Raw genomic sequence first — 23,898 nt, 5'->3', positions numbered from 1 at the left:
GGACCTACCGTTACGTAGGCCTAAACTATAGCTTCTTTTAGTACGGAACTAAGTATAACTCTATATATAATAACTAGGGTTTCCCGAGGATTAAGGGAAACTCTAGTTAGGGGATTATATAGGCTACGATAAGCTTATAGTAACCGTCGACCTCTATAGCTAGCTATATAATACCCCTAATTACCGTACCCTCTATCGCGCCTAAGGCGCCCTTTACTTATCTTAAGGCGATCTTTTCTACTAGTACTTATATCTCTTATATAAGCGCCTCGTTAACTATAGCGTAGTACTAATAGCCCTCGTTTATAAAGGCGGCGATAGGTAAGAAGTTATTAACTATAACCTATATTAAAGTAAGCTCCTCTTCTATATAGGCGGATAATTCCTCCTTCTCCTTTACTAGTACTAGTAATTAGGGCTCTAGAGCCTATCTATACTCTAGAGCTACTCTTTTTCCTCTAGGCCTAAGGGAGCGGAGTCCTCTTTATTATCTAAGGTAAGGAGCGGTTCTATCTTTACTACTTAAACTACTATAGGCCGCTTAGCTAAAAGGAAGGGGCATTTTAATATAAAGTATATAGACGCGCCGTAATATAGGTAGCGGCCGTTAGCCTTCCTTTTCCTAATTTCCTTACTCGTTACTTACTTCGCCCGCTACTTAAAGAGCGGGATAGTATAGGGGATATTTAAAGACGACTTCCTACCGCGTTTAGCTCGGTCTATATAAGTAGCCGATATTAAGGTATCTCTATTAGTATTAATAGTCGGCTATTCCTCTTATAGATAGGCGTTAATCCCGTTACCGCTATATAGCGTACGCTTACGAAGCTTCTAGAAACGCGGTGTCTACTTATAGCCCTATACTACCTTTATTAACCGGCTTACGTACTCGCCGTAGTTAGTAGGTATAATTATAGGGATAAGTAGCTCCTATAGGGCTAGCGTAATCGAGTTCCGTAACTATATAAGCTTCGCGCTATCTTCCTATACCGTGGTTCCCGCTGCTCGTAAGAGCGTCTCTTCGAAGTCGGGGAGGAATTCGCTAAAGGTCTACCTATCCCTCTACTTAAGGGTCTATAGCCTATCCTATGCCTTCTCCCGCTCTTATACGTTGCCGAACGTATATATAAGGTATTAAAAGAAGTCCTATAGGTCGCGTCTACCTCTAAGGCCGCCCTTATCCTAGAATCCGGAGATCCGCTATATCTAGGGCTCTAGTAGCGTATAGAGAAGTAAATACCACGCTATATTACGATAGCCGTTTAGGCCCTATTTCTCGTCTATTATAAACTTCGTCTATAGCCGGCTAAGGAAGAAGTAGAAGGACTTAGGCTTACTATCCTAAGTCGGCTAGGGAAGCGGCTTCTATATCGGTAGTGCCGCCGCCGTAACCGGTGTTACTAAGGTCGTAGGGGTTAACGCTAGTCTCGTAGACGGCTCCCTTAGTATAGCGAGAACCTCGTTCTTCTTACTAGCCGTTACGCTTTTAATCGCTTCTAAGATAGCTATAATACTTCCTATCTACCTAAGGGGTAGCGGGGTACTCCCTTAAGAAAGCGGTACCTTTTTTAAGGAGATATCTATTAGATCTATTAGTTAATAGCTTATACTATTACGGAGTAGGCAGAGGCGTGCGCGTAGGTGCCGTCTATAGGATAATATTAATAAGCTATATAGAGCTCTTCTATACGCGGCTAGCCCGCCCCTATACTTATAGGATCCGGCCCTCCGTATATAACTATACGGCTTAGGCCGCGGCCTAAGCCTATTACCTATAATAGTTAAAGACTCTTATACTTATTTATAAGTAAGTTCTAGTTAAATCTTTATTTTATCTTATAAGTAAAACGTAGGCTATTAATAGTATTTTACTTATAAACTAATAAGTAAATAAAACGAATAAACTAAGCTATATAATACTATTTAAGATACTTTACTAACTTAGAATAAACTAACTAAGCGTTACTCTTATATATTGCCTAATTTATATATAATAATATAAAGAATATAATAACTAGGTTATTACTTAATAAAGCGTTAATAGGTTATTAACTAAACTTCTATATTAATACTAAGGACGATATTATTTAAAGGGGGGTACCTAAAGTAAAAGTAAGAGTTACTAGGCTATAGGAGCTATAAAAGAGGCTTAAGGAATACTAAAGAAAGGCTTTTAAATTATAAGTAAAATACTATAATTTAAGGCACTAACTACTTATACTAAAAGTAAGAGATCTTATAGTACTATCGATAAAAAACTTATACCTTAAGGACGAAAAAGGAAAACTCTTACTTAAGTATATTAAACTATTTTAGGTCTTATAAGCTATTAAAAAGTAAGTATATTATCTTATACTCCCTAAAAGGTACTTACGCCTATATAATATTTTCTATATTAGTCTCTTAGAGCTATAAAAGGAGAGAAAAGGCACCTATAAAGATAGCGAAACCCTATTAATACTAGACTTAGAGGATAATAAAGGTAAATAAGAAGTCTAAGAGATTAAAGACTAAAAGAGATTTAAGGGCGATACCTTTTTCCTTATTAAATAGAAAGGATAGCTAGCTAAGTATAACTAATAAGTTAATACTAAAGATATAGCGAATAGCTAAGACCTTATTAAAGAATATACTACTTACTTAACTAAGAAAAAGAGGTATAAGACTAAGTAAGGTAAGGAAACCTACTAGCGTAAGGAGACGCTATTAAATTAGTAATAAATTACTACTAAATTGCTATTAACTTATTAATATATTAGTACGCTTAAATATCTTATAACTATATATAAAATAGTAAAAAAAATAAAATTAAGGGAAAACTATTTCTACTACTTATTAAATATTATTAAGGAAAATAAAACTAAACTATAACTTTATTAAGACCTTAATAATAAAGGAGAAAAGAATAGTTATAACTAAATAAAAGAAAGATAAGACCTATTTATTACTTTTAACTACCCCTCTTCTTTACCGGTATAGTAAGAACTAACTAAGGCGCCCCCTTTACTATACTAAATACCTTTAGAAATACTAGAACTACCCTATCTTCCGCTCCTTCCTTATCCTCTATATCGAGACCTATCTTTATTAGTATAATACTTACCTTAGCCTTAGTAAATAGTAAGGTATATTACTATAAAGTATAGCCTATATCGCTATCGATAAAGTAGAGTTTTAACTAAGATTCCTAGGCTTAGTACTTTAGGCTTATATAAGCGATATTAAATAAGGGCGCGGGGTTAAAGTAAATAATAAGCTTATAGTACTTATTAATTAGTATATAGTAATTAGTACGCTCGACCTAGTATATCGTTAGGCGGTCGCTAATAAAAGGGTTAGATAAAACTTATAATAGTAGACTTTTATATACCTATAGTCCTAAAAGACTTATAATAAGCTATCTTAGCGGCGTTAAAAGCCTCGGCTAAATACTATACTATAATAGTAAGATAGCGCCGATTAGCCTCCTTAAAAATAAGTATACTTATATCTAAGCTATTATCTTTAGTATCCTTATTACTAGTCTTTAGCTTATTAAGCTTATATAAGTACTTAATAATAGCGACTATATTAGCTTAGTTACTAGATATAAGAATAGCGGCCTTAAAAAGGATTAGCTTATTAATTATAATATTTAAAGTTAAAGGGAAACTTACTTAATTATAGGTCGCGGTATATCTATAGTACTATTTATAGCGCGTTAAGAAAACCCCTAAGAAAATATAGCTAATTAAGAGCACCTTAATAAGCTTAAGCTTAGTTATACTATACTCTTTAACGACTATCCTAAAATAATATATATACTAGAGCTTATAAGGGATAACCCCTTAGGCCTTAATTAAGCGGGCTTTAGCCTTAGATCGGGTATATGTTTTTATAAGAGCGCGACCGCTTTATACCGCCGCTTAAGTACCCTTATCTTTAGCGCTACTATTCTTAGGTTCGTTAGTAAGAGGAGTTAGATTATAGCTATCTTTATTAATACTATTATTATTATCTTAGACCTTATTTAGCTAGGTATTAAGATAGGCTTAGCCCTTATTTAGCTAGGCCTTATCGTTAATATTAGCCTACTTATTCTAAGGAGCGGCCTAAGTAATAATCTCTTATTAGCTAAAGCCGCCTTATTAAGATAAAGTAGCTAGGTTATCGGTACTTACTTAGGAGCGCTTAAGTACGATCTCCTTACTAGTATTAGTATCGCTAATAAGGGTAATAAACTTATAAGTTTCTTAGCCTATAAAGGTAAGCTTATTAATAGTTAGAGTTAAGGTATTTAGTAGGGTAATAAGGGTATAACCCTCGCTAACGTTAGGTCCTAAACTAGAAGTCTCTTAAGACTAGGATTCCCTTATACCTTTCTTAGCTTTCTTCGCTAATAAGGAACTAGTATTACTATAAGACTTTTAGGCTAATCGCTTATACTTTAAGGGCGAACCTACTACTACCTACTTTAATATATAGTATAGGAAATCGGTATTATAGTTCTTTATCTTCTTTAGCGTAAAAAGTATTATTATTAATAAATCGTCGATAAAAAGTAATAAAAAAAGGTATAAGGGATTAATAAAAAAGGTATAAAACTCTATAATAATTATAAGTAAAAGAGTTAAAGAAGAAGAAAAAATAAAAGAAGTAAGAGATATATACGCACGCTCTTTATATTATAGTTATATAGCCGATATATAAGCGATACTATAACGGTTACTTAGCGATAACCGCTAGTATAATAACTATTAACGTTATAGAGTATAGACTAGCGTATACTTATATAAGCGTATATACGCGATATATAACCGAAACTACCTTTCTTTTTAATTAAATATATATAGTATAGCGAAAGTAATATATATTTAAGATATAGCTAAGATATTTATATAGGAAAGAAGATAATTATAAGAGCGCTACTAAGAGGTATAGGCTAATAAAGTACTTAGGTACGTAGTACTAATATATTAATAGGGTATTAATAGGGAATTATACCTACCTTACTTATATATTATAGGCTATATACTATTTTAATAAAAAAGAAAAATTCCCTTTTCTTATAAGCTTTAGTCTTATAATAAGGAGAATATAATATATATAGTATAATACCTCTAGCTATTTTTACTACCTAACAAATTATACTATAATATATATTCCTTAAAAGCTAAAAAAAACTTCTCGTAAAACTAATATATACCTATAGTAAGTATATATCGCGACTAAAATACTAACTAATACTAAGAATTAATTTAGTAGTATTAATTACCCTTAGTAACGATACTACGCTAAGGCTAAGGGGTAGGTAGACGTAGTAGCGGCCCTCGACGTACTAGGCTTAATTAGAGCGCGTAGCGCGAAGAGACGCTACCCGAATTTATATACCTTAATAGAGCGAGTTAATAAACCTAAAGTAGCGATATAATACTAGCCTAGGCGCTAAGCGACCCTATAGAAAAAGCAGTATACGATAAACTCGCGGGCTTTATCTTAAGCGTATAGTTTAGTAAGGTATAGGCAATAGTTAAACGGCTCTTTAAGGCAAAGAGCCGCGCTAGTAGCGCGTCGTCGGCGGTACTCTACGCGGACGAGAGCTTTAAGACGATAATCCGGGATATAATTAAGGAGGCAGTTAAGGAAGAACTCCGCCTAGGTATCGCTTTAGGCCTAGGGGGCCCTAAGCGAACTTAGGCTATAGTTATAGCTAAGACTAAGGGACCGACCCGATATAAAGCTATAGTAAAATAGGTCCTACTACGCTATAAACGCGAGATTATCGTAGTCCCTACTAAGGCACCGCCTGAAATCCTAAGCCGCGAACTAAAGGATATAGTAAAGGCGGTAAATACGGCCCTAAAAGCTATAAGCGCTATAGTAGCGAGGCGCCTTTAAAGCGGAGATATCGCGGTTATATTTAATACCGCGGCGAGAGCCTATTAAAAGGACTAAGGTTAGGTTAAGGCCGTGTTTAGACTAAAGGCTACGATCTCCTACTACGTATATATAGTAGTCGTAAAGAACGTCCTCTTAGGGGTAGCGATAGTAGATAGGGAGCGATTACTTTATAAGATTATAAAGGCGAATAAAGTTAAGGTCCTTTAGGCCTAGGCGCTATACCCTTAATCTAAGATATTAACGGCGACGATTATACTTATTAAGGTTAGTAGCTTAAAGGAGGCTAATAAGCTCTATAACCTAGGCCTAGTCCTTAAAGTATAGATCTTTTAATATAAACCCTATAATAAGTTAGTCTAACTATAAAGGTACTATAATTACTATAGATATAGCTATATTACTAAGCGATATATATTAATATAACTCTACGGCTAATATAGGAGTATAGTATATAATAGAAGTAAGGATAAATATAAAGCTAAGAAGGGCGAAATCCCTTATAACTATATCTTATACTAAGGGGACTACCTATTATAGACCTAGACCTACCCTATAGCGAATAAAGCCTAGGAAAAGGTAAGGGAAAACTACTTACGTTAACCTTAATAGTTCGTAAATACCTAAACGTACGCTAAGTAATAGGTGCTCCCTACTATCGAAACCTAGGGCGTTCTTAAATCGACCGTAGTCTAAAAGCGGGGACTAAGTAGACCGCGCTAGGATAAGAGGTCGAGCTTAAAACACCCGCTAGCTAGTAGGGCTAAGGAGGCCGAACTAAGTATAAACGATATTTATAGGTATAGTAGATAGAAAAGCGCTAAGAGATAAAGCGCCTCCCTCCCTATATAGACGACCCCTTTTACCCCGACCTTACCTATATATAACTAAAAGTACTATTTTAAAATATATAAAAGAGATATAAGCTAGCTTAGTTAGCGCTTTACTATTAAGCTAGCTTTAACCTAATAGTACTATAGGAAGTAGAAGCTATACTAAGAGGCGGCCCCCCCCCCCTTAAAGCGGCGCCTTATAGCCTAGTCTATAGGGAGGGGAGGTACGCGCTATATATATATATAAGGCTTAGGCTAGGGACTTAGTCGCCCCGGTTTAGACTAAACTAAAGTAAGGTAATTTTTAGGGATAGTACTAGACTATAGGCGATTTACTTACTACTAAGGGCCGCGAGGGTAAGAGCGCTACGCGACCTAAGCGTAATCGAACTAAAGTACCTTATAGTAATAGTAAGGGACTTTAATATCTATTACCCGCTCTAAGATAGATATAATAGAACCTTAGATAGCGCGATATAACTTATATAGGAGGCAATAAGGCTATAACTTAAACTCGCTACCTTAAGAGGGGAGTATATAAGATTCTTTTACGGCTAAAGGGATAGTACTATCGACCTAGCTTAGGCAATACTAAAGACTAGAATATAGTATACTAGGCCCGACCTAGACCTAACCGGGTTAAACTATATCCCTTAAACTATTATACTATAGGTCGATACCTAGGCCTAGGCACCTAAACTAGCCCTAAGGTAGAAAGAAGCAGAAGTAAAGCTAGTTAAAGCTAAGACTATATCTTAGCTAAGACTATACTAGCTAATACTTTAAACGCCTAAGGATATCGATAAGGACCTAGACTATATCTTTACTACTTTAGTATAGATTATAATAGCTATAGTTTTATACTAAGGGCGAGTATTACCTAAGGGCAATATATAGTTTACCCTAAAGGTAAGGAGGGCGACGAGGGAGGCTAAGAGGGTAAGGAGGAAGTATAAGCGGGAAAGGAATAAAGCGAACTAAGAAGACCTATATAAGGCGTCTATAGCTTAAAAGCGGACCGTCCGCGAAGTAAGGAGGGCCTACTAGCGCGAGTTCTTAAAGGAATTTAGCGCCGATAATACTAAGCTCTAAAATATAGAGAGGTAGGTAAGACTCTATAGTAAGCTATTACTAAAACTAACTTATATCCTACCGCTAGTTAAGGAAGGTAAGGACTAACTAATAGAAACCTTTAAAAGAAAGGCCTAGCTACTAGCCGCTAAGTTCTTCTTACTAAAAGCTAGTACGACTTAAGGGCTACCTTAGCCTATAGCTAAGGCGACCCTTATAGTTAACTAATAGATCCGGCTAGCTAATATCGTAAGGGCGCTAGGTAAGATAGTAAGCTAGAAAGTAGTAGGTTTAGACGGCGTCCCTTTAAAGTTTATTAAGAAGTATAGCTTAGCCTTAGTCTAGCGACTAGCTATAATCTTTAACGCCTATACCTAACTCTTATATTTCCTAAGTTAGTTTTATAGCGCGAATATAGTAGTTATCTAGAAGCTAGGTAAGAGGCCGGACGCCTACTATATAGTAAGGGGTTAGAGACTAATCTCCCTCCTACTTATAGTAGGAAAAGTACTTAAGTAGATACTAGCTTAGAAAATCGTAGGAGTAGTAGAGGTAAACGGTATCTTACTAAACGGATAAATAGGAAATAGGAGGGAACGCTTTATAGAGGTAGCGATCCTATTAGTAACGGAATTAATACGCGTAATATAGGCCTAAAGGGGCATTATATTATTCCTATAGCTAAATATTAAGGGCGTATTTAATATAGTTAACTATAATAAGCTTATAAGGGAACTAGAGCTTAAGGGATACCTTAGGTAGCTTACGAGCTTAATACTAAGCTTTATAAGCGATAAGAGATCGACCCTTTACTTTAATAGGAGGACCTTAGAGCTAACTTAAGTACTAACGGGAGTCCCTTAAGGCTCCCCCTTATCCCTAATCCTATTTTTATACTATATAACCCCCCTATATAAAAAGCTTAGTACGATATATAGTATTTATACTATTAGCTTTACTAATAATATAAATATAGTTAGTATTAGACCTAATAAGGCTACTATAGTAGTATGCCTAGAGGAAGCCTAGAGGGTATATACGGAATAAGCGACTAAGTTCGCGGTTACTTTTAAACTATCGAAGAGCGAATTACTATACTTTATATAAAGGAGATAAGCGATAACGACGCTAGTCTACCTTAGGGCTAACGTAGTAACCCCGGTCTAAGAGGCCCGCCTACTAAGGGTTTAGGTATACTAGAAACTACGCTAAAAGGCGTACCTAAAATAACTCTAAGTAAAGTTAAAGCGCTAGACTATAGCCCTAACCGGGCTCGCGGCGTCTATATAGGGCTATACCTTACTACGCGCTAGGGAAGTCTATAGTAAGGTAATCCGGTCCTTAATCTCTTACGCTATAGTTATATTCTACGATATAACGCCCGCGGGGGGGAAACTATATAGAATCGCGCGGGACCTTACCTAGGACTAGTTAGCTTGCCTTTAGGTAGTAATAAGTGCCTACCGCGCGACCTTAGTCTACTAAGTTAAAGCGGAGGTATAGGTGCCCTTAATTAACCTCTACTTAAACTAAAGAATAATAGATACCCTTTAAAGGCTAAAAGACTTAAGGCTCCTAAGCTAAATCTAACGCGCGTTTAACGCGGTCGTAGGTATACTTAAAAGGAGGCGATACTAAAGAGAGGGCAGACCCTTAGCGGCACTACCTCTAGGTAGACCCCCCCTTATAGAGGAGATAAGGGGGGTCTAGAGCTAGATAGGAATAGACGACCTCTTAAATAAAGCTAAGTTACTCGAAAGGCTAAATAAGGAATAGGCTGCTTAATAGAACGCTAAGGAAGATATAATTTAATAATACTAAACTACCTTCTACCCTACTAACTTCCTACCTTAGTTTAATAAAGCGATAACGCTAGACTATTATAAGGGCCTTCTTAAGTATATTAGCACGGTAATTACCTAGATATATATAGGAAAGATCGGGCTTAATAACTTCCTCTTTAACTAATAGGTCCTTAGTATAGTTTCGCTAATATATACCTATAGATAAAGATAGGATACTATCTACTATATAATAATCGACTATCTATTAATAGTAAAGGTAAGGGAGTCCCTCTTAATATAGGCCTAAGATATAGGTAATATAAGAGCGGGCCTTTAAGGGAAAAGGACTATAGCGCTACTAGCATAATAGTTCCTTTACTTAAGTAAGCTTTACTAGTTCGACCTAGCTTAGAGGCTATATATAGATATACCGGATAATAGAACTAGGGTTATATTAAGGTTAGAGTAGCCTTAACTAAGACTACCTTAGCTAACTAGCTCCCTTACTAGGGCGACCTAGAAAAGGAAAGGACTTACGATTATAAGACTATAGCTTTAACCGAACTAAACCTAGACTAAGCGTAAACCTCGCCGATTAAACTATAGACTAAATAAAACTAATATAACTTAACTAAACTAACTTTAATAGCTATAGAATAAGACCTACTACCGAAAAACTATAACTAAATAAGACCTAACTTAGAACCGAACTAAGATAGAGCTAATAACTAGCCCCCTTTAAACTATAACCTTAGCCTAGCTCGTTAGTAGTAACGTCCGCCTTATTATCGCGGCGAGAATAACGAGACCCCCCTAAGGTAGTACGCGGAGTATAGGAGGGAGTAACCTAAGGCTTACGAGGAGTATAGGGACTACTACCGCTATAAGAACCTTAATAATAACCGAATAGACCCGACCTTAAACCTAAACTAAAGCTAGCTTAGATAGCTAGCTTATAAGATAAAGTAACGACTAGGGTCTATACTAAGGTAGGACCTATACTAGCGGCGGTATAGAGGCGTTCGCTATAGCCTATACTATAACTATAGATCTAATCGAGGTTAAGACTAATAATAATCTCGGCTAAGACTAAACCGCAATAGCTATAAAGACGCTACTAAATAAAGTTAAGAGCGTTAGTAAGATCGGTAGGCGATATAAGATAGGGACGCTTTAGGGCGGGCTCGGCGCTAGGAGAACTACTAAGCTATAGCTCGGCGTTAAAGGGAGATATAGTTAGCTCCTAAGCTAGCTCTATAATAGCCGCGGGTATAGATACCTTAGCCTTAGCCTTAAATAGGGCCTTAAACGCGGCTACCGCCTTACCCTTACCTTTACCCTTCATTTTATCGATAGGGATTAAGGCTAGAATAGGCCTAGTAAGACTAGTAAGATTAAAGCCGCTATCCTTTATATTAGGGCCGTCGCTAGTAATAAGATAGAAATAGTTAGTAAGATTATTAACTGCTATAAGAGTCTTCTAGGTAACTAAGAGCGACTTAGGCCTAACTTAGGCTAGGGTTTTAATAGCGTCGCTAAACTTACCTAAGTACTTCTCTAAGGACTTATATATATAGCGGGTATTATTTATAAAATAGGTAAAAGCTAACGTAAGCGTCTTTATATTCTTAGCGACTATAGCTAGACTAAGGGCAAACTTACTTAACGCGCCCTTACCCTTAGCGGCGGGGGCCTTCTAACTAGCGTAAATATAAGTTTCTAAAGTAGTATAATAAAAGCGCTCTTATACTAAACCTTTAATAAGGGAAGGGCTATCGACCTCGGACTATACTTAGTAGAGGGCACTAGTAGCCTCCTTACCTTTAGAGGTAATCTAGAACTTAGATTAATACCGAACTCGGATAGTACTATAGCGGGAAGGGGTTACTTACTTAGTAATAAGATTAATTAGAGTCGGCGTAAGTAATATATACTTTAGCCTTTACGGCTATTAAAGTTAGTAAAAATACTAAAGGTAGGACCGACCTAAGATAAAGCTAAGATTAATATATATAAGACTAGTTTTAATAGCTAGCGAAGGACTTATAAGTAAGCTTACTAGTAAGACGCTTAATATATATAAAATATAGGATAGAGCGCTTTAATCCCGCTACTATAGCGACTTTCTTATAAGGAGGGGGTTTAAAGGAGGCGAGCTACTACTACCTAAGTTAGCTTCCTAGTTAGATATTATAACGTAACGATAAGCGAACTAGATATAGTATTAAAGAGACCTAGAGTTATAAAAATAAGGCGGGCGAGGTAGTAGTTAGGCCTATAAAAGAGATAGATAATAGAGGGATAAGAGGAGGTATATATAGAACTAAGAGGGGAGGGTAGGTATATATAGGCGCGAGCTAGGCGCGCGTAATTAGTAACTATAAGATAAAGGGTAAATATAGGCCGCCGCGCCCTTAATTAAAAAGTCGCGTAGCTAGACGGGAACTAATTTATAATTAGTAGATCTAGCTAACTAAATTTCGATTAGCCGGCCCTACCTAGGAGCGACCTATACTAGCGCCCGGCCCGGTAACCGGATATTACCTGCCCTACTAACTAATAGACCGATAAGCCGACGTAACCGCGGCTACGCGGCTATAACGTAGGAGCTAAGGTAAATAGAGGCGCCTATAAGTTAGGCCCTTAAAGAGAGACTACTGCCTATAACCCTAGGCCTAGGCTAGCGAGCCTAGGCCGCGGCCGCTTAGGATAGTAGCGGCTATAGCTTAAGAGGGCCCGCGCTAAGACGCGATTTCGCGGGAGGAGCCCGCGGTAGCTAGCGTAAATTTCCTATATACTACTACTACGACCTCGTTTAAGATAGACCTATATTAAAAGAGGGGAGGGTTTTCCCTTAGGCACTTTAGTTTTTCCCTCCTATTTAATATTAAAGTTCTAGATACCTTTAGCTAGGTCCCTAGCGTAATCTTAATAATAATAATATATATTCCCTTATAAGAGCGCTATTAAAAGGTATAGGTAAATAAAGCACTTAGGTATATAATACTAATATATTAATAAGGTATTAGTAGGGAATTATACTTACCTTACTTATATATTATAGACTACTTACTATTTTAATAAAAGAGGAAAAATCCTTCTTTTTATAAGCTTTAGTCTTATAATAAGGAGAATATAATATATATAGTATAGTACTTCTAGCTATCTGTACTACCTAACTAATCGTACTATAATATATATTCCCTTATAGGGCCCCTTATTTAATTAATATTTTCCCTTTTAAGAAGGCCTTCTTTTTTATAAGACTTTCTCCTTTTTAGGCCCTTATTCCTTAAGTAGGTCTAAAAGATCCTAGGGACCTAAAAGGGCCCTTACTTTCCTTAAGTAAAAGGAGAAGTATAGAGCTAAGAACCTCCTTTATACGCTTACTAGCTTAAAGCTATATTAGCTATACCCTTAAGGGGTAGGCTATAGCTAAGGGGGTATATTATAAAGCGTAGCCTAATTTTATAGTTCTTAGAGATATCTTTTAGTAAGAGGAACTAAGGAAGCTAAAAATATTTAGTATAAAAAAAGGAAGAAGGAGCTAAAAAGAAGGTAGGGGTATAAGGGGAAGTATAAGTAGCGATAGCTTCTTATAGAAGTAGTAAGAGATAAGATGAATATACTAGTAATAGCTAAAAAGGAAGGGAAAACCTAGTAAAAAGCTTAGTAGTTAAAAGGATATTAATAGCTTCTTTAAGTAGGATTTTCCTTATTAATTAAGATACTAAATAGGTATAAAAAGGGGTAAAAAATAAAGTAAAGAAGGAGGATTAAGGTAATATAATAATTACTCTCTTACTATAATTACTACTTTTATAAGAATTAAATATCCTTACCTTACCTATTTATCTCCTTACTTTTACTTTTACCTTTATATATTTTATATATACTTTTTATATCTCTCTATATAAGAGTTATAGTTAGTTAGAATTATATTAGCCTTATTATAAAGTAACCTTAGAAAGGAACTCTTTTATTATAAGAATATACCTTTATATTATTATTTTATTATTATAAAGAAATAATAGGTATAGGGAGGCTCTATAAAATAAGCTAGTAAAAAGAGGCTTTATAATATAGTATAAAGGAGTAACCTAAGGGCCCTAGGGCTCTTAAAGGGGAAAATTACCGCGTAGGAGGAACTAAACTAACCTTTCCTTTATTATTACTTTTATAGCTACCCTTTCCTTAATTAGTTATAAGCCCCTAGGCTCTATAGCTATTTAGGACTACTAATAAGGGCCTAGGCCCTTACTAGCCTCGCTATAGCCCTAGAGGCTATATATAAGTAATAATATAAAAAAGAAAGGGGGACTTTAGCTAAGGTAGGGGACTTTAGCTAAGTAAGGGACTTTAGCTAGGTAAGGGACTTCGGCTAGGATAGGGGTAGGGGATAAGGGTAAGAGCTATAATCTAGGCTAATAGCTAGGCTAATAGCTAAGGGAAAAGAAAAAAGTTAGTAAAATCTTTCCCTACCTAGCGCTTATCTTAATAGGAAAGGTATAGTAGTACTAGCGTAGTTCGTTTAGCTCTACCCCTTTTATATCTTCTTCCTCTTCTTAAAAGAGAGAGAGAGAGAGATAGAGGGAAAGGGAAATAAAAGCTTTATACCCTAGAAACTAGTTTTAACTATAACTATAGTATATACCTAAAGATATACCTACGCTAACGGTAATAGTAATAGCTAGATATTAAAGGATAAGGGAGTCTAAAGGGAATAAAGAAAAAGAGAAAGTACTAAGTAAGGTAAGGTAAAGGTAAAGAGGGCTAAAAAGGTATATTAGTAAAAGAGGATATAAAAGAAGATATTAATACTAATACTATCTACTAGCTAAGGAGGAAAAGAGACTTCTTTTATAGACCGAATTTTCCCTCTTTCTTCCTTAAACGAATAAGGGCTAAGGGATTATCTAATTAAGAAGAGGGCTAGCTAGAAACTCTACTAAGGATCCTACTAAGGACCTTACTAAGGACCTTACTAAAGACTCTACTATATAAGCTATATATATTCCTTAGGGTATAAATGCCCCCGTTAAATTATATAGTATTTTTCCCCTTTAAAGGCCCTAGGGCCCCTAGGTTACTTTTTTTAAGCTACTTAGCCGTTCTTATCTCTATTTTAGCTAAGAAGGTTAAAAGGGCTTTTATTCCTTCCTTAAAACTATAGAGAAAAGGTAGGCTAAGGGCCTCCTTTTATCTTATAAAGGTTTAATAAAGGACCTCTATTTCCCTCTTATAGTTTAAGTACCTTAGGATAAGGTACTTAGCTATATACCTTCCTTAGCTATAGTAGTAGTTATTTTAGTCTTAAGGTATATAAGTAATAGCCGAATTTAAGGAAATTAAAGAATTATATAAGGCTAAATAATAAAGGGAAAGAAGGAGTATAAGGTAGGATTTTTAACGGAATTTATTAGTAGTATATTAGTATATAAAAGAGGTATTAAAGTTAATAAATTTATCTTTATTTACTAGTAAATATACTTCCTTATATAGATAATTATAGCTAAACGGAGGAACCTTTTAAGACCGGATTTAAGCTACTATATAGCCTAGAGATTAAGGAGGTTAGTAATACCTTAAGTATAGCTAGAAGTATCTTAGTTATATTAATATTAATATTTAAAAGAGGATAGTTAAACTAGTTTTTTTAAGAGGTCTTAGCTAGTATTTTAAGCTAGCTTTATTCCTTTAATTCCTAATTATATAATAATAAGTAACCTATTTATTATATAATAATATATAATGTAATAAGCGATTCTTACTTTATATAATAGGATTTTATCTATAATTAATATTCTACTTATTAGCTTATATAATTAAGAGAGTATATTATAGCTACTTTATTTATAATAGGAAAACACCGTTCCTTATACTTAGTTTACTTTATTAGTCTTTTTTAAGAAGGAAATTAAGAAGCTAGATTTTAAAAAAGCTAGTAAAAAGCTAAAAGGGTCGGCCTAAGCTTCCTTATAAGGTCTTTATTTAAGCTAAAGGCTAGGTAAGGCGCCTTTTAAATAAATATATAGTACTTACTTAGGCCCTTAGCTTTAAAGCCTTTAGCTACCTTAGTAGCTTAAAGGCCTATTAAGTAGTCCTAAGTAGCTTACTAGACCTTTTTTTATAAGTAGCTAATAAAGACTAAAGGGGTCCTTTAAATAAAGGCCCTTAAGCTTTTCTTAGGTAGCTAGTTAGCTAGCTTATTACTAAAAGTCTTTAGGTACTTAAAGCACTAGTATAGCTATATATTATTATTATTAAGATTACGCTAAGGACCTAGCTAAAGGTATCTAGAACTTTAATATTAAATAGGAGGGAAAAACTAAAGTACTTAAGGGAAAACCCTCCCCTCTTTTAGTATAGGTCTACCTTAAATAAGGTCGTAGTAGTAGTACATAGGAAATTTACGCCGGCTACCGCGGGCTCCTCCTATAAAATCGCGTCTTAGCGCGGGCCCTCTTAGGCTATAGCCGCTACTATCCTAAGCGGCCGCGGCCTAGGCTCGCTAGCCTAGGCCTAGGGTTATAGGTAGTAGTCTCTTTTTAGGGGCCCGACTTATAGGCGCCTCTATTTACCTTAGCTCCCGCGTTATAGCTATATAGCCGCGGTCGCGTTAGCTTATTAGTTAGTTAGTTAGTAGGGTAGGTAATATCCGGTTACCGGGCCGGGCGCTAGTATAGGTCGCTTCTAGGTAGGGCCGGCTAATTAAAATTCGGTCGGCCGGCTCTACTAATCGTAAATCGGTTCCTATCTAGCTACGCGACTTCCTAATTAAGGGCGCGGCGGCTTATATTTACCCTCTATCTTATAGTTATTAATTATACGCGCCTAGCTCGCGCCTATATATACCTACCCTCCCCCCTTAGTTCTATATATACTTCCTCCTATCCCTTTATTATCTATCTCTTTTATAGGCCTAACTATTACCTTACTTACCTTATTTCTATAACTTTAGGTCTCCTTAATACTATATCTAGTTCGCTTATTATTACGTTATAATATCTAACTAAGAAGCCGACTTAGGTAGTAGTAGCTTACTTCCTTTAAAACCCCCTCCTTATAAGAAAGTCGCTATAGTAGTAGGATTAAAGCGCTCTATCTTATATTTTATATATATTAGGCGTCTTACTAATAAGCTTACCTATAAGTCCTTCGCTAGCTATTAAAACTAGTCTTATATATATTAATCCTAGCTTTATCCTAGGTTAGTCCTACCTTTAGTATTTTTACTAACTTTAATAGCTATAAAAGCTAAAGCGTATATCGCTTACGCTAACTTTAACTAGTCTTATTACTAAGTAAGTAACCCCTTCTTACTATAGTACTATCTAAGTTTAGTATTAATCTAAGTTCTAGATTACCTTTAAAGGCGAGGAGGCTACTAATGCCCTTTATTAAGTATAGTCCGAGGTTAATAGCCCTTCCCTTATTAAGGGTTTAGTATAAGAGCGCCTTTATTATATTACTTTAGAAACTTATATTCGCGCTAATTAAAAGGCCCTTACTATTAAAGGTAAGGCGCGTTAAGCGAGTCCGCCCTTAGTCTAGCTATAGTTACTAAGAATATAGAAACGCTTGTATTAGCTTTTACCTATTTCGTAGATAATACCTACTATATATATAAGTCCTTAGAGAAGTACTTAAGTAAGTTTAGCGACGCTATTAAGACCTTAGCCTAAGTTAGGCCTAAGTTACTCTTAGTTACCTAAAAGACTCTTATAGCGGTTAACGATCTTACTAACTATTTCTATCTTATTATTAGCGATAGCTCTAATATAGAGGATAGCGGCTTTAATCTTACTAGTCTTACTAGGCTTTTTCTAGCCTTAATCCCTATTAATAAAGGGAAAGGTAAAGGTAAGGGTAAGGCGGTAGCCGCGTTTAAGGCCCTATCTAAGGCTAAGGCTAAGGTATCTATACCCGCGGCTATCGCGGAGCCGGCTTAGGAGCTAACCGCGTCTCCCTTTAACGCTAAGCCGTAGCCTAGTAGTTCTCTTAGCGCCGAGCCCGCCCTAAAGCGTCCCTATTTTATATCGCCTACCGATCCTACTAACGCTCCCGACTTCGTTTAGTAACGTCTTTATAGCTATTGCGGTTCGGTCTTAGCCGAGATTATTACTAGTCTTAACCTTAATTAAATCTATAGTTATAGTATAGGCTATAGCAAACGCCTCTATACCGCCGCTAGTATAGGTCCTACCTTAGTATAAACCCTAGTCGTTACTCTATCTTATAAGCTAGCCGTTTAAGCTAGCTTTAGTTTAGGTTTAAGGTTAGGTCCGTTTAGTTATTATTAAGGTTCTTATAACGGTAATAGTCCTTATACTCCTTATAAGCCTTAAGTTACTCCCTCTTATACTCTATATACTACCTTAAGGGGGTCTTATTATTCTTACTATAATAATAAGGTAGATATTACTACTAACGAGCTAAGCTAAGGTTATAGTTTAAGGGGGGCTAGTTATCGGCTCTATCTTAGTTTAGTTCTAAGTTAAGTCTTATTTAGTTATAGTCTTTTAGTAGTAGGTCTTATTTTATAGCTATTAAGGTCGGTTTAGTTAGGTTATATTAGTTCTATTTAGTCTATAGTTTAATTAGCGAGGTTTACGCTTAGTCTAGGTCTAGTTTAGTCGAAGCTATAATCTTATAATTATAAGTCCTCTCCCTTTTTAGGTTACTTTAATAAAGGAGGTAGTTAGCTAAGGTAGTCTTAGTTAGGGCCGCTTTATCCCTAGCGCGACCCCGGTTTTATTATCTAGTATATCTATATATAGCCTCTAAGCTAGGTCGAACTAGTAGAGCCTACTTAAGCGGAGGAACTATTACGCTAGTAGCGCCGCTATCCTTTTCCCTTAAAGGCCCGCTCTTATATTACCTATATCCTAAGCCTATATTAAGAAAGACTCCCTTACCTTTACTATTAGTAAATAGTTAATTATTATATAGTAAATAGTATCCTATCTTTATCTATAGGTATATATTAGTAAAACTACGCTAAAGACCTATTAGTTAAAAAGGAAGTTATTAAGCCCGATCTTTCCTATATATATCTAGGTAATTACTATACTAATATACTTAAGGAGGCCCTCGTAATAGTCTAGTATTATCGCTTTATTAAACTAAGATAGGAAGTTAGCGGGGTAAAGGGTAGTTTAGTATTATTAGATCGCGTCTTCCTTAGCGTTTTATTAAGCGGCCTATTCCTTATTTGGCCTTTTAAGCGACTTAGCTTTATCTAGGAGGTCGTCTATTCCTATTTAGCTCTAGACCCCCCTTATCTCCTCTACGAGGGGGGGTCTACTTAAAGGTAGTGCCGCTAGGGGTCTACCCTCTCTTTAGCATCGCCTCCTTTTAAGTATACCCGCGACTACGTTAAACGCGTATTAGATTTAGCCTAGGAGCCTTAAGTCTTCTAGCCTTTAAAGGGTATCTATTATTCTTTAGTTTAGGTAGAGGTTAATTAAGGGCACCTATACCTCTACTTCGACTTAATAGACTAAGGTCGCGCGGTAAGTACCTATTATTACCTAGAGGTAAGCTAACTAGTCCTAGGTAAGGTCTTACGCGATTCCGCGTAGTTTCCCCCTTATAGGCGTTATCTTATAAAATATAACTATAGTATAAGAGATTAAGGACTAAATTACCTTACTATAGACTTCCTTAGCGCGTAGTAGGGTATAGCCTTATATAAACGCCGTGAGCTTAGTTAGGGCTATAGTTTAGCGCTTTAACTTTGCTTAGAGTTATTTTAAGTATGCCTTTTAGCGTAGTTTCTAGTATTCCTAAACCCTTAATAGGCGGGCCTCTTAGACTAAGGTTACTACGTTAGCCCTAAAGCGGACTAGCGTTATTATCGCTTATCTCCTTTATATAAAGTATAGTAATTTACTCTTTAATAGTTTAAAAGTAACTATAAGCTTAGTCGCTTATTTTATATATACCTTCTAAGCTTCCTTTAAGCGTACTACTATAATAGCCTCGTTAGGTTTAATACTAACTATATTTATATCGTTAGTAAAGCTAATAGTATAAATACTATATATTATACTAAGCCTTTTATATAAGGGGGTTATATAGTATAGAAATAAGATTATAGATAAGGGGGAGCCTTAAAGGACTCTTATTAGCACTTAAGTTAGCTTTAAGGTCTTCTTATTAAAGTAAAGGGTCGATCTCTTATTGCTTATAAAGCTTAGTATTAAGCTTATAAGCTACCTAAGGTATCCCTTAAGCTTTAGTTCCCTTATAAGCTTATTATAGTTAACTATATTAAATACGCCCTTAATATCTAGCTATAAGAATAATATAATACTCCTCTAGGCCTACGTCGCGTATACTAGTTTTATTACTAATAGGATCGCTACCTCCGTAAAGCGTTCCCTCCTATTCCCTATTTATCTATTTAATAGGATACCGTTCGCTTCTACTACTCCCGCGATCCTCTAAGCTAGTATCTACTTAAGTACTTTTCCTACTATAGGTAGGAGGGAGATTAGTCTTTAACCCCCTACTATATAGTAAGCGTCTAGCCTCTTACCTAGCTTTTAAATAACTACTATATTCGCGCTATAGAACTAACCTAGGAAATATAAGAGTTAGGTATAGGCGTTAAAGATTATAGCTAATCGCTAAACTAAGGCTAGGCTATACTTCTTAATAAACCTTAAGGGGACGCCGTCTAAACTTACTACTTTCTAGCTTACTATCTTACCTAGCGCCCTTATAACGTTAGCTAGCCGGATCTATTAGTTAACTATAAAGGTCGCCTTAGCTATAAGCTAGGGTAGCCCTTAGGTTATACCGGCCTTTAGTAGGAAAAACCTAATAGCTAGTAGCTAGGCCTTCCCTTTAAAGGTTTCTATTAATTAGTCCTTACCTTCCTTAACTAGTAGTAGGATATAGGTCGGTTCCGGTAGTAGCCTACTATAGAGTCTTACCTACCTCTCTATATTCTAAAGCTTAGTATTATCGGCGCTAAATTCCTCTAAGAACTCGCGCTAGTAAGCCCTCCTTACTTCGCGGATAGTTTACTTTTAAGCTATAGACGCCTTATATAAGTCTTTTTAGTTCGCCTTATTTCTTTCCTACTTATACTTACTCCTTGCCCTCTTAGCCTCCCTTATCGCCCTCCTTACCTCTAAGGTAAACTATATATTGCCCTTAGGTAATGCTCGCCCTTAGTATAAAACTATAGCTATTATAATCTATACTAAAGTAGTAAAGATATAGTCTAGGTCCTTATTAATATCCTTAAGTATTTAAAGTATTAGCTAGTATAGTCTTAGCTAAAACGTAGTCTTAGCTTTAACTAGCTTTACTTCTACTTCTTTCTACCTTAGGGCCGGTTTAAGTACCTAGGCCTAAGTATCGACCTATAGTATAATAGTTTAGGGGATATAGTCTAACCTAGTTAGGTCTAGGTCGGGCCCGGTATACTATATTCTAGTCTCTAGCGTTACTTAAGCTAGGTCGATAGTACTATCCCTTTAGCTATAAAAGAATCTTATATACTCCCCTCTTAAGGTAGCGAGTTTAAGTTATAGCCTTATTGCCTTTTATATAAGTTATATCGCGCTATCTAAGGTTCTATTATATTTATCTTAGGGTAGGTAATAGATATTAAAGTCCCTTACTATTACTATAAGGTACTTTAGTTTAATTACGCTTAGGTCGCGTAGCGCTCTTACCCTCGCGGCCCTTAGTAGTAAGTAAATTGCCTATAGTCTAGTACTATCCCTAAAAATTACCTCGCTTTAGTTTAGTCTAAACTAGGGCGACTAAGTCCCTAGCCTAAGCTTTTTATATATATATAGCGCGTACCTCCCCTCCCTATAGACTAGGCTATAAGGCGCTGCTTTAAGGGCCCTTAGTATAGCTTCTACTTCCTATAGTACTATTAAGTTAAAGCTAGCTTAGTAGTAAAGCGCTAACTAAGCTAGCTTATATCTCTTTTATATATTCTAAAATAGTACTTTTAGTTATATATAAGTAGGGTTAAGGTAAAAGGGGTCGTTTATATAAAGAGGGAGGCGCTCTATCTCCTAGCGCTTCTCTATCTACTATACCTACGAATGTTATTTATACTTAGTTCGGCCTCCTTAGCCTTACTAGCCGGCGGGTATCTCGAGCTTAACCTCTTATCCTAGCGTGGTCTACTTAGTCCCTACTTCTAGACTATAGTTAATTTAAGAACGCCTTAAGTTTTAACGGTAGGGAGTACCTATTACTCGGCGTACGTCTAAGTATTCGCGAACTATTAAGGTTAACGTAGGTAGTTTTCCCTCGCCTTTTCCTAGGCTTTATTCGCTATAAGGTAGGTCTAGGTCTATAATAGGTAGTCCCCTTAGTATAAGATATAGTTATAAGGGATTTCGCCCTTCTTAGCCTTATATTTATCCTTACCTTTATTATATACTATACTCCTATATTAGCTATAAAGTTATATCGATATATATCGCTTAGCGATATAGCTATATCTATAGTAGTTATAGTACCTTTATAGTTAAACCGACTTATTATAGGGTTTATATTAAAAGATCTATACTTTAAGGACTAGGCCTAGGTTATAGAGCCTATTAGCTTCTTTTAGGCTACTAACCTTAATAAGTATAGTTATCGCCGTTAATATCTTAGATCGGGGGTATAGCGCCTAGGCCTAGAGGACCTTAACTTTATTCGCCTTTATAATCTTATAGAGTAATCGCTCCCTATTTACTATCGCTACCCTTAAAAGGACGTTCTTTATAACTACCGTATACGTATAATAGGAGATTATAGCCTTTAGTCTAAATATAGCCTTAACCTAGCCTTAGTCCCTTTAATAGGCTCTTACTATAGTATTAAATATAACCGCGATATCTTTACTTTAGAGGCGCCTCGCCGCTATAGCGCTCGTAGCTTTTAAGGCTATATTTACCGCCTTTACTATATCCTTTAGTTCGCGGCTTAGGATTTCGGGCGGTGCCTTAGTAAGGACTATAATAATCTCGTGTTTATAGCGCGGTAGGACCTATTTTACTATAGCTTTATATTAGGTTAGTCCCTTAGTCTCGGCTACGACCGCGGCCTAGGTTCGCTTAGGGCCCCCTAGGCCTAAAGCGATGCCTAGGCGGAGTTCTTCCTTAACTACCTCCTTAATTATATCCTAGATTATCGTCTTAAAGCTCTTATCCGCGTAGAGCACCGCCGATAACGCGCTACCGGCGTAGCTCTTCGCCCTAGAGAGCCGTTCGACTATTGCCTATACCCTATTAAACTATACGCTTAGGATAAAGCCCGCGAGTTTATTATATACTGCTTTTTCTATACGGTCGCTCGGCGCCTAGGCCGGTATTATATCGCTACTTTAGGTTTATTAACTCGCTTTATTAAGGTATATAAATTTAAGTAGCGTCTTTTTACGTTACGCGCTTTAATCGAGCCCGGTATATCGAGGGCCGCTACTACGTTTACCTACCCCTTAGCCTTAGCGTAGTATTATTACGAAGGGTAATTAATACTATTAAATTAATTCTTAATATTAATTAGTATTTTAATCGCGATATATACCCGCTATAAGCGTATATTAGTTTCGCGAGAAGTTTTTTTAGTATTATAGCTATATATTATAAAAGGCTTATAAGCTAAATAGGAGCCTTTTAATATATATAGCTAGGTCTAAGAAACCTAAAATCTTCCTTAAAGTAGCTTAGCTATTTATATAGATATAAGCCTTTATAAGAGGGTTAAGGGAGCTAAGCCTTAAGGTTAAAGGCTTCTTAGCTAAGTCCTTTAAGACCCTTAGTATTATAAATAGCTCTATATTAGCTACTTTAATTTAGGGCCCTAGGTTCTTATACTATACCTTAATTAGCTTATTTTCTAAGCTTATTTTATAGAAAGAGTAAGTATTAGTCTCTTTTAAAGACCCCTTAAGGTACCTTTTAAAGCTATTAGTATTAAAGGCTAAGGGCTATAGCCTAAAGTCTTTTAAGCTAGCTAAGCTAGCTAAGAGGTATTAGTATTACTTCTTAGCTAAGGGCTTAAGGACCTTTATTTATCGCGTATACTATATACGTTAATTAACGCTATCGCTTATATTTAATAGGCGGCTATATCTTTTTCGTAATAGTTATAAGCCTAGGCGGAGGGGTTACCCCTCTAGGAACTTCCCGGTAACTACGTATATACTTCTTCTAGCTAGCCTAGCGCGTACTACCTAAAAAGCCCGTAGTTCGAGTCCCGCTAGCGCAATTAAGCGCGGTTTTAGTATAAGGCCTACCTATATAAAAATTCCCGCTATAGTCTAGGATATCTAGGTATCCTAGAACGAATTAACCCGATATCCC

The sequence above is a fragment of the Hirsutella rhossiliensis genome (assembly GCF_020360975.1).
Source record: "Hirsutella rhossiliensis strain HR02 chromosome Unknown scaffold00004, whole genome shotgun sequence".
In the NCBI taxonomy this organism is placed as follows: Eukaryota; Fungi; Ascomycota; class Sordariomycetes; order Hypocreales; family Ophiocordycipitaceae; genus Hirsutella; species Hirsutella rhossiliensis.
Note: the sequence above shows the minus strand (reverse complement) of the source record.